The sequence below is a fragment of the Coregonus lavaretus genome (assembly GCF_964263955.1).
Source record: "Coregonus lavaretus genome assembly, chromosome: 24".
Classification (NCBI taxonomy): Eukaryota; Metazoa; Chordata; class Actinopteri; order Salmoniformes; family Salmonidae; genus Coregonus; species Coregonus lavaretus.
In genome coordinates, this window is record NC_140011.1 from 28324281 (window position 1) to 28336351 (window position 12071).

The following is a 12071-nucleotide window of genomic DNA, read 5'->3' on the forward strand; positions in this document are numbered from 1 at the left end:
TGCCTGCCTAATGCGTCGCACTCGCAAATGCTTCAAAATGTATTTCTTTGTAGGCTATGTCCTTGAAATAATATAGCCTTTGTTCGTTCTTAGTCTACCTGTCTGGCTCCTTACCTATTTAGAGTGTTTATATGCTGTTTTAATAAGACACGTACAGTGAGGGAAAAAAGTATTTGATCCCCTGCTGATTTTGTACGTTTGCCCACTGACAAAGACATGATCAGTCTATAATTTTAATGGTAGGTTTATTTAAACAGTGAGAGACAGAATAACAACAACAAAAAATCCAGAAAAACGCATGTCAAAAATGTTTGCCAATGAACATCTGAATGATTCAGTGGAGAACTGGGTGAAAGTGTTGTGGTCAGATGAGACCAAAATCGAGCTCTTTGGCATCAACTCAACTCGCCGTGTTTGGAGGAGGAGGATTGCTGCCTATGACCCCAAGAACACCATCCCCACCGTCAAACATAGAGGTGGAAACATTATGCTTTGGGGGTGTTTTTCTGCTAAGGGGACAGGACAACTTCACCGCATCAAAGGGACGATGGACGTGGCCATGTACCGTCAAATCTTGGGTGAGAACCTCCTTCCCTCAGCCAGGGCATTGAAAATAGGTTGTGGATGGTATTCCAGCATGACAATGACCCAAAACACACGTCCAAGGCAACAAAGGAGTGGCTCAAGAAGAAGCACATGAAGGTCCTGGAGTGGCCTAGCCAGTCTCCAGACCTTAATCCCATAGATAATCTGTGGAGGGAGCTGAAGGTTCGAGTGCCAAACGTCAGCCTCGAAACCTTAATGACTTGGAGAAGATCTGCAAAGAGGAGTGGAACAAAATCCCTCCTGAGATGTGTGCAAACCTGGTGGCCAACTACAACAAACGTCTGATCTCTGTGATTGCCAACAAGGGTTTTGCCACCAAGTACTAAGTCATGTTTTGCAGAGGGGTCAAATACTTATTTCCCTCATTAAAATGCAAATCAATTTATAACATTTTTGACATGCGTTTTTCTGGATTTTGTTGTTGTTATTCTGTCTCTCACTGTTCAAATAAACCTACCATTCAAATTATAGACTGATCATGTCTTTGTCAGTGGGCAAACGTACAAAATCAGCAGGGGATCAAATATTTTTTTCCCTCACTGTAGTCATATTTGAAATGATGAGTGCTTCTTACAGTCACCTTTTCTTGTTGTTTATAAAAATAATTGTATTCAAATCATATGGTTTAGTTTCAATACTTCAAGACCAAATGTTACGTCAAGGTAATCACAAAAATAAATGGTGTTGGTTAAATTATGATTTGAATGAATGGAACGAATTGAGAGCGGCAGTTATTTTTTCCTGAGATGAGCGAGGAGTGGGTTTTAGTGGAGCAGTTGGAAAGGACGTGGAGCTCCCACTCACTAAGAACCTGCTCAACTTCTCGACATCTAGGCTGTGACAGCGGCTTGGATGAATGCATGCCTCTGGTGTCATATGAAATTGTACCCTGTCTTTCTTTCCGGGCTAATTATTGAGGAACAGAAATAACAGTCCAAGATTCTGAAAGATTTTAACAATTCAAAACGGAAGTATAAGGCAACACTATTATTAAGAGTAACATTTGACGAGGTATGTTGTATTCTTTCCAGATGGGGTAGGAGGACCAACGGTTACCCAGGAATTACCTGCCGCCCACGGCATTGATTGCTGAGAAATGTGAGAGCAGGAGGTTCTTGGAATGGTGCCACATCGCTCAGTCAGTAGGCTACCTGGGTAAAGTCGGGCAGTGTTGCAAATTTAGCGACTTTGTCGCTATATTTAGCGAGTTTTCAGACTCCTCTAGCGACACATTTTCAAAAAAGCGACTAGCGACAAATCTAGCAACTTTTTCAGGTGTTATTGGAGACTTTTGGAGACTGACGTGGAAGCACGTATCGTTCTTACTCTTCTCAACGTGCAGCGGGTGCTTTGTTATCCCGTCCCAAAGCACTCACAGGCGGCCCAGTCCTCGCGCAGCAGTCAGAGCAGGAGATGTTCACCCCTCCGCGTCCAGACTGCAAATGAATCGCGCATGCGGGAAGCCGCCGCTGGCTGATCCCGCCCTGGCTTACATTCAGGGCGGGATGTAAACGTAGGGTGTTTTTTACTCACTTTTTGTCTCTCCCACGATGTTATTCCTCTCTCCTACAGCGTCCATCACAATTACATGCACATATCAAATTATGCAAATTATGTGATGACGTCATTTAGCGATTTCTAGCGACTTTTAGGACAGCCAATAGCTACTTTCCTTACTGAGGAGTTGGCAAGTCAGGTGAATGCAGAATTATTTGATACATTGGAGGGGTCACAGTTAGGTTGAATTTAACTTCATTCCAACAATATTGTCTACTCTAGATGATGAATGGTGAAGTAATGTAGAACTGTTTGTCCATGGTCATTTGTTATCCAACCAAGCAGAGCAGTATGAAGGGAATTAATGTGCCTCTTTGCACTACCTTGGAAATGGACTGATTGCTGCTTATCTTTAGACGGAAACAAGGTTTGTACCTAGTTTACATTCATAAGGATGCCAAGCGGAAGTGCTAAGTAGTACAGTACATTTCAGTCATCTTCATCCCAGTCCTTCTTTTTTGCCTGTGGGGGTTTTGGGGGGCTCTGCCAGTTTGTTCTGAGTAAAACACTGAGTTTTGTCTTCCCATCAGTCCCAGGATTCAAACTGGCAACCCTCCGGCTGCTGGCTCTCCTCTCTAACCACTAGGCTACCTGATGCTAGTCTACAATACAGTCCAATAAGGAGGTATGATTACTACAGGAGAATAGTAGTGGGCTTCATCCAGGACAGTAATCATTACAAATCAATTTACTGGGACGCTCTTAGACACAGACTGAGATCGATTAAATAGATCATCATAGACGTCATCGGCTTGGAGCAAAGACTGGTAGAGGCCTCTGCTGTACCCAGACAGCTAAGGCGGTTGTCATTGTGTAGTCTGTCAACTGGTTCAAAGAGGACAGGTCTGTGTGTGATCATGGGAAACCTCTAAGACCCATGGTAGCTGAGGGATGCAGCCAGATCATGGAAAATACTATTAGTTGTTCATGAAAAAGCAAGTGATCATTTAACAGGCGCCAAAAAAGTTGAATGTTTCACTCTCTCAGGAGTTTAGAGACTTTAGGGGAAGGATAAGATCCCATACCAGCATTACACTACTGAGCCTCAGGTCACAAATGATCTGCCTCCATTTCAACATTGATTTAATTACAGCACATTCAAATCAAGAAACAAATCAATTAACTAAAACATCCTTCATGAAATAATAGACAATGCATATTGATTTAGATTCAGACTCAGTTGACCTTGCTTGTAAGATCAAAGTCAAAAGAGGCTCACTTTGTTAATTTGTCAATCTACCTGTTGTTGTTCCTCTTACCTCAGCACTTAGGCATACATCATGGACCTAATTCAGGAGTGTGGCCTGGAGGTCAACCACAATACACCACAGGCAAGAAGGTGCACCACACTGGTGGTCCTCATGCCAAGGTCCGCACCAGCAGTATCAGTATCCCTACCCTCTCTCCACTGGTGCTACTGGACCTGTCACAGCTCATCTGGAAGGTAGGGGACCTAACTCGTCTGGCCATATTCTCCACAATGTCACAGGCCACAACCAAGCCATAAGGTGTTCTAACTCAGTGGTTCCTCTGGGACCCCCAGACATTATACAATTTTGTTGTAGCCCTGAACTAGCTCACCTGATTCACCTATTAAAGGGCTTGATGATTAGTTGACAAGTTGAATCAGGTGTTCTAGCTGTGGAATAGTTAGCTATTAAAAATATTGCCTAGTCAGACCATTATTGCTGTTCCCGCTGGACAACACCCTGTCGTTCTCCGCTAACATCAAGGCGGTGACCCGATCCTGTAGGTTCATGCTCTACAACATTCGGAGAGTACGACCCTGCCTTACACAGGAAGCGGCACAGGTCCTAATCCAGGCACTTGTCATCTCCCGTCTGGATTACTGCAACTCGCTGTTGGCTGGGGTCCCTGCCTGTGCCATTAAACCCCTACAACTCATCCAGAATGCCGCAGCCCATCTGGTGTTCAACCTTCCCAAGTTCTCTCACGTCACCCCGCTCCTCCGCACACTCCACTGGCTTCCAGTTGAAGCTCGCATCTGTTACAAGACCATGGTGCTTGCCTATGGAGCTGTGAGGGGAACGGCACCTCCGTACCTTCAGGCTCTGATCAGTCCCTACACCCAAACGAGGGCATTGCGTTCATCCACCTCTGGCCTGCTGGCTCCCCTTCCTCTGCGGAAGCATAGTTCCCGCTCAGCCCAGTCAAAACTGTTCGCCGCTCTGGCACCCCAATGGTGGAACAAGCTCCCTCACGACGCCAGGACAGCGGAGTCACTCACCACCTTCCGGAGACATTTGAAACCCCACCTCTTTAAGGAATACCTGGGATAGGATAAAGTCATAATTCTACCCCCCCCCCAAAAAAAATAAATAAATAAATAAATAAATAAAATAAAAATTGTAAAGTGGTTATCCCACTGGCTATAGGGTGAATGCACCAATTTGTAAGTCGCTCTGGATAAGAGCGTCTGCTAAATGACGTAAATGTAAATGTAAAATTAGGTAGGTCATGTTAAGCATGGCACAGAGCATTTTTGACCAACCTTTACTTGTCGATACTTCCTCAATTCCCGACTTGGAAGACGACGCATGTCTTCTAAACTTCCATAGTGTGGGAAATTATTCTCTTATATTTTAGATGTGCTGTTAGCTTAATAAGAAAGCGTTAATGATTAAACATAATAGGTTTGTACTGTACTGATATAGATTGTTTAATATAACAAGCTGTGATTAATGTGGGGAACTGTTAGGGGGTTGGATGAGATAAGACTTGTGTCTCACATACACACACACTGCCTCTTTGTTAAACCGCTCAAGGACATGTGTTCTGCTACAAAGATGTCTGAGGTTGCTGACTCGAGACAAGTTGTGGAGATAACAACTAATGCCTGGCAACAGTGAAGCGCCAAGGGGCTGGGACCAGCCTGTGCGCCAACGATAGGCTGAGTAAGTCTAAACCACGCTCAGTCTCTACTCTGATAGGCCTGCTTGGAGCAGGAACTATCTCTGTCAGAGTATTTAAAGAAGAACTTATAACAATGGCTCAGTTCTCTGACTGCCCTGCGTGGTTTTTCAGTGGACCCATATATACGAACATCATATTTACCACTGAAGTGTTTTGCATTAATTAAAATACTAGTCTATTTTAGAAGACGTGTATTGACCTCTTTTTGTTCCTATACCAGATTTGAATTGATGCAACTTAACAATTGGTGACCCCGACGTGATCTGGTAGAGGGACTTCGCTGGGTATTGTCCGGCCCATTGGACATCTCTGTCATTGGACAGTGTGTTTCACAAAGAGTCCGGACTACTAAAAACAGGTAAGCAGACACCTATTGTTATATAACTAAAGTTCTGCACATTAGCTCCATCCAAATTAATTTTGTGAAACACCTGTCTGATGTAAGTGAACTAAATTATGAATTATTATACAAATTATTATGAGTAGATAAGCACCATATTGTGACATGCAAACCTGTGGTGAATGTGATGTTAAACCTTGGTACCATAGAGTATTGTTCCACCGACACGTACCAGAGGGCTAGGTACGGCTAGGATCGGGGAAAATACTGAAATCCCCATGCTAGGACCACCTGGGGTGGGAACTGTGGGATATAGGGAATCATTGGTCTAAAAGTGTTGCGCTACTGACACGTATCAGAAGGCTAGGTACGGCTAGGATCAGAGGGACACTTAACATTTTTGATAGAGTATTGTTCCACCGGCACGTACCAGAGGGCTAGGTACGGCTAGGATCGGGGAAAATACTGAAATCCCCAGGCTAGGATCACCGGGAGTGAGAACTGAGGATATAGGGAATTATTGGCTTAATAGTGTTACGCTATTGACACGTATCAGAAGGCTAGATATGGCTAGGATCATAGGGACACTTACATTTTAGTCGACTCCAGGCTAGGATCACCAGTGGTGAGAACTGGAGGCGTAGGGAATTATTGGTTAAAGGTGTTACGCTACTGACACGTATCAGAGGGCTAGATACGGCTAGGATCAGAGGGACACTTAGAATTTTAGATAGTGTTGCACTACTGACACGTAACAGAGGGCTAGGTACGGCTAGGATCAGAGGGACACTTTAAAGTATAGGGTGTTGTATGCATGAGAGTGCGAATGATCCCAGTGTAATTGTCACGCTCTGGCTCCGGGACTGTGTTGTTTGAGCCAGGGTGTATTCATTTGGGTGTGTGGGGTATAGGGTGTGTTCATTTGTTGTGTTTGGTTTTGGTTTTGTTTCCGTGTTTGGTCAGTGACTCCCAATCGGAGGTAACGAGTGTCAGCTGTCGGCTCGTTATCTCTGATTGGGAGCCATATTTATACTGTCTGTTTTCACCTTGTGTTGGTGGGTTTTTGTTCCAGGTTCAGTATTTTGTCACTGTTGGACTTCACTATCGTCTTTTGTTTTGTAGTTACGTGCTTTCTTTATTAAAGTCATCATGTTCACTCAACGCGCTGCGTATTGGTCTGCTCCCTTTATAGACGATCGTGACAGAAAAACCCACCATAAGAGGACCAAGCAGCGTGTCAAGCGGCAACAGGACCCAGCTCCAAAGGTCTGGACATGGGAGGAGATTTTGGACGGAAAAGGGTCCTGGACTTGGGAGGAAATCCTGGAGGGGATGGATCGCCGTCCATGGAGCGAGACAGTGGAGAGGCGACGGAGAGAGGAACAACGGCGTCGGCAGGGCCATCGTCGGAGGGACGAGAGGCAACCCCAAAAAGTTTTTTGGGGGGGGCACATGGCTTGGGCGGCTGGGCAGCAGGAGGCTGCCACAGAGAGACGTGGAGAGAAGGCTATCGGATTACGGGAGCCATTGGCGAGTAGAGGAAGGGAAGTTGTTGCGGCACGGCGTGAGAGACTGATGTGTGTTACCAGTCCGGTCCGGCCCGTTCCTGATCCCCAGTTAAAGCCAGTGGTGAGTGTTCCCAGTACGGACCGGCCTGTTCCTACTCCACGCATCAGGCCCACGGTGTGCGTCGCCAGCCCGGTCCGGCCTGTTCCTGCCACCCGCACCAAGTCTACGGTGCGCGTCGCCAGCCCGGTCCGGCCTGTTCCTGCCACCCGCACCAAGTCTACGGTGTGCGTCGCCAGCCCGACCCGGCCTGTTCCTGCCACCCGCACCAAGTCTACGGTGTGCGTCGCCAGCCCAGCCCGGCCTGTTCCTGCCACCCGCACCAAGCCTACGGTGCGCGTCGCCAGCCCGACCCGGCCTGTTCCTGCCACTCGCACCAAACCTACGGTGCGCGTCCCCAGCCCGGTCCGGCCTGTTGCTGCTCCCCGCACTAGCCCTGAGATGCGTGTCCTCAGCCCGGGACCACCAGTTCCGGCACCACGCACTAGGCCTTATGTGCGTCCCCAGGGTCCAGCATGCCCTGTTGCTACTCCCCGCACTAGCCCTGAGATGCGTGTCCTCAGCCCGGGACCACCAGTTCCGGCACCACGCACCAGGCCTATAGTGCGTCTCGGCCGGCCAGAGTCGGCCGTCTGCCCAACGGCGCCTGAACTGCCCGTCTGCCCAACGGCGCCTGAACTGCCCGTCTGCCCAACGGCGCTTGAACTGCCCGTCTGCCCAACGGCGCCTGAACTGCCTGTCTGCCCAACGCCGTCTGAACTGTCCGTCTGCCAAGCGCTGCATAAGCCGCCCGTCTGCCATGAGCCTTCAGAGCCGTCCGCCAGACCGGAGCCGCTAAAGCCTTCCGCCAGACAGGAGCCGCTAGAGCCTTCCGCCAGACAGGATCAGCCAGAGCCTTCCGCCAGACAGGATCAGCCAGAGCCTTCCGCCAGACAGGATCGGCCAGAGCCTTCCGCCAGACAGGATCAGCCAGAGCCTTCCGCCAGACAGGATCAGCCAGAGCCTTCGGCCAGACAGGATCAGCCAGATCCGTCAGCCAGCCATGAGCAGCCAGATCCGTCGGCCAGCCATGAGCAGCCAGATCCGTCGGCCAGCCATGAGCAGCCAGATCCGTCAGCCAGCCATGAGCAGCCAGATCCGTCAGCCAGCCATGAGCAGCCAGATCCTTCAGCCAGCCATGAGCAGCCAGATCCGTCGGCCAGCCATGAGCAGCCAGATCCGTCGGCCAGCCATGAGCAGCCAGATCCGTCAGCCAGCCATGAGCAGCCAGATCCGTCAGCCAGCCATGAGCAGCCAGATCCTTCAGCCAGCCATGAGCCGTCCAGCCAGGATCCGCCAGAGCCAGCCAGCCAGGATCCGCCATTGAGTCCGGTGCTGCCCCTTATCCTGGTGCTGCCCCTTAGTCCGGTACTGCCCCTTAGTCCGGTGCTGCCCCTTAATCCGGTGGGGGTCAGTTGGAGGAGGCTACGAAAGCGGGTAGTGACTATGGTGGGGTGGGGACCACGACCAGAGCCAGAACCACCGCCGAAGAGGTATGCCCGCCCAGCCCTCCCTTGTTTAGCCCGTATTGAGGCGCGGTCGCAGTCCGCGCCTTTAGGGGGGGGTACTGTCACGCTCTGGCTCCGGGACTGTGTTGTTTGAGCCAGGGTGTATTCATTTGGGTGTGTGGGGTATAGGGTGTGTTCATTTGTTGTGTTTGGTTTTGGTTTTGTTTCCGTGTTTGGTCAGTGACTCCCAATCGGAGGTAACGAGTGTCAGCTGTCGGCTCGTTATCTCTGATTGGGAGCCATATTTATACTGTCTGTTTTCACCTTGTGTTGGTGGGTTTTTGTTCCAGGTTCAGTATTTTGTCACTGTTGGACTTCACTATCGTCTTTTGTTTTGTAGTTACGTGCTTTCTTTATTAAAGTCATCATGTTCACTCAACGCGCTGCGTATTGGTCTGCTCCCTTTATAGACGATCGTGACAGTAATAAAAGAGTGAATGCGGGTTATTAAAATTAATAAACCTGTATACCTTGATAGAAAACTAATTAGGAGTTAAAGAAGTCTGTGGTTGCTTAAACTGTATAACCCGTTAATAACAATTGGGAATATAAAGGTAGAATAATGAATAACTAGTATGACTAAACTGAAACGTTTGAACTGATATAACTGAACTGTAACGTTTGATGTTTGACATAGCATAATACTGGTTTTAAATAATTATGTTGAAGCAATTTGGTTTAGTATTTGATTTAACGTTTGATGTTTGACATAGCATAATACTGGTTTTAAATAATTATGTTGAAGCAATTTGGTTTATTATTTGATTTAACGTTTGATGTTCGACATAGCATAATACTGGTTTTAAATAATTAAGTTGAAGCAATTTGGTTTATTATTTAATTTAACGTTTGATGTTTGACCCTGCAAAAATACTGGTTAAATAATTAGACTGAAATAATTTGGTTTATCGTTGAAATATAAATATAAACCGACTTTAACTAATTAGGTGGGAATAATTTGATTTCAATAAATAGATAGACATACTTTAAATAATTAAATAACGGACGAATATTACAAATTAAAACGAAAAACATGACTACCGTGGAGAAGCGGAAAGAATATTGACGTATGAACTTGCTCACCCGAACGTAGACATACATCATGGGTGAGAAAGTAGAGAATATTTACATTTGCATTTTTGGTCATTTAGCAGACGCTCTTGTCCAGAGCGACTTGCAGGAGCAATTGGGGTTGGGTGCCTTGCTCGGGGGCACATCGGCAGATTTTTCACCTGGTCGGCTCGGGGATTGGAACCGGCGACCTCTCGGTTGCTGGCACGGTACTCTTGGTTACTGGGCTACCTGCCACCCCATATGAGTTTAAGGTTGTGCCGTTGTTTGATCATGTGATGGGGTTTGATGGGTGATCGGACCATGACTGGTGTGGTTATGGAAGTAATGTATAAATAGTGGAGAGCCAATAGGGGGCTCCATTGAACTATTATGTTTTGTTGGGCATTTCGGTGGCATGGGGTGGGGTCTGTGTGTATGAGTGAATTCGGCGGCTGGTATGGGTGGTGACCGGATACTACTAAGTATTTGGTTTGTTGATGTTGAATGGAAGATTTGTAGCGTGGTTGGGGTTAAATAGAAAGACTCACTTATTCAATAGGGAATGGGTGAAGGGAGAGAGAGTTTTTGTGTTGCTGAATGAGGTGAGAGCTAGTGTGGTTTTCATTTGGTGACGTCACTTGCTCTATGAACTTGAAGTATTTACTTTGAAAGCATCGCGGAATGTGTGGGGTGACTGGCAATGTATGTAGAGGGTCCCTGGTTCGAACCCAGGTAGGGACAGTGGGTAAAGCTTTCGCATTGGGGCTATAGACCTAGATTACTACGTGGATTGAGAAATGTGAAAGGTTGAATTAGATGGCTTAAGTAGAAGTATTCTAGAAAGGTCTATGAAAATATGTTACAAGGTCCCCGCGCCTTCCCCGTTGTGTAGGAAGGAGCAAGGGGAGGGTTGAGAGATCGTTCAAATGATAGGAATATCATTAAATGTATGCTTATCAACGATAGCAAGTATTTGTTTTATTAATTAGGGCCTAATCAGAGAGAACAGTTAAAGAAATTGAATAGCGAACTGAAATGGCGATAGAGCTGTGAAAATTGAGTTGAGGACAAAGGAGAATAATTAATGGCTCTGGTTAGCGGGAGAGAGAAAAATAAATAAAAATAGAGACAGTCCAGCGAGTTAGATTGAGCTGTAAGATTTCAAGTAGAGGTCTAAATACTTGACTGGAAGGCAGTGCTTTGATAAATTCTAATTGTTATTACTTTATTCGATAGGTTGCTTAACACCAGTGGTGTATGCAAATAGTTGGTGAATTCTAGAACAATAATTTATTTTCATTACGGGGACCAGGGGATGCAAGTAGCTTTAGCTATTATGCTGAGGGAATAGCACCAAGCTATAGTGGGTTCTAGATTTGTTAAATAAACAAACTTATATTTTAAACTAAAGTAATGCAATCAGCTACAATTATAACATTATCAGAAAAAGGCACAATTTAATGTGAAATAGTTATTACAATTATTATTAATAGTTATTACAGTTATTATCATTGATCCAGTAATGATAGAAGGATAGTAGAGGAAAGGCAAGGGATTAAATCTCATTTAGGGAAAGCAGAAGAGTATGAAGATATATTAGGGAGAAAATACCATTAACTGAGGGATATAAAACGTTTAGCTGAAAAAGACAACAGGAATAATTGACCTTACACCCTAATATAGACATTAGACCACACCATAAGTAGAGATGGCAGGATCACCAGTAGCAATCATGAAGAGAAGGTTCCCAGAAAATAGTTAAGATATTGGTAATATCTCTAACAAATGAGAAAAAGGACCAGAAAGATAGTAACTAAATGGCCAAAGGAGGGAACCTTTGATGTAACCATGATTGTATTGGCTAAAAAATGAAATATGACATTTACAGGGGGGACAGGAACAATAGAAGGGGAGACAGATTTTCCTAAGGGGTTGATCAAATAATTGATAATGGATCATTTGAGATGAGATCACATGTAGCAGATTTAGGGTAATTAATTAAATAATCATTGTATACTTGAGGAATTTTGAGTGGTTTTATGGATTAGTTATGAGGAATTAGATTGATACAAACAATTATTGATGGGTTAGGACTGGGGATATCTGTATCATGTTTTGTGTGTACCACCATCTTTAGATTACTGATGGTAATTGAAGGTTAACAAAATGTATAACCAGGAGAAAGAGATTAGCTTATCTCATTGGAATGTTGCCCAGGGCGAGGGGGAGCAGTAGTGAAGTTAGGCAGTGAGCTACCAAATCAAGTGGGGCCTGGCTATTTGTGGTTGTTGTTTTTCAAATTGGGTTTTTCAAATAAAAAACAACACACCTAGTATGATGGTTATAAAGGGTTGTTATGTTAAAATTAGGGGGTAAAAATAAGGGATGGCAATTGGATGATAAATTACCAATATTACCTAAGTGATTGTTTAGGTAGGTGGTAATATTGACACATGGGCAAAACATGT

General features: G+C 45.6%; 1 pseudogene across 1 annotated transcript in view; it reads left to right on the forward strand.

The window, feature by feature from the left end:
* LOC311099813 (amine oxidase [flavin-containing]-like) overlaps positions 1-12071 on the forward strand; it is a 131321-nt pseudogene that overhangs the window by 22834 nt on the left and 96416 nt on the right. Inside the window, exons 3-4 of the transcript in view lie at positions 1638-1740; positions 3435-3607. The product of the transcript in view is annotated as an amine oxidase [flavin-containing]-like (transcript). The remainder of the gene's footprint in view (positions 1-1637; positions 1741-3434; positions 3608-12071) is intronic.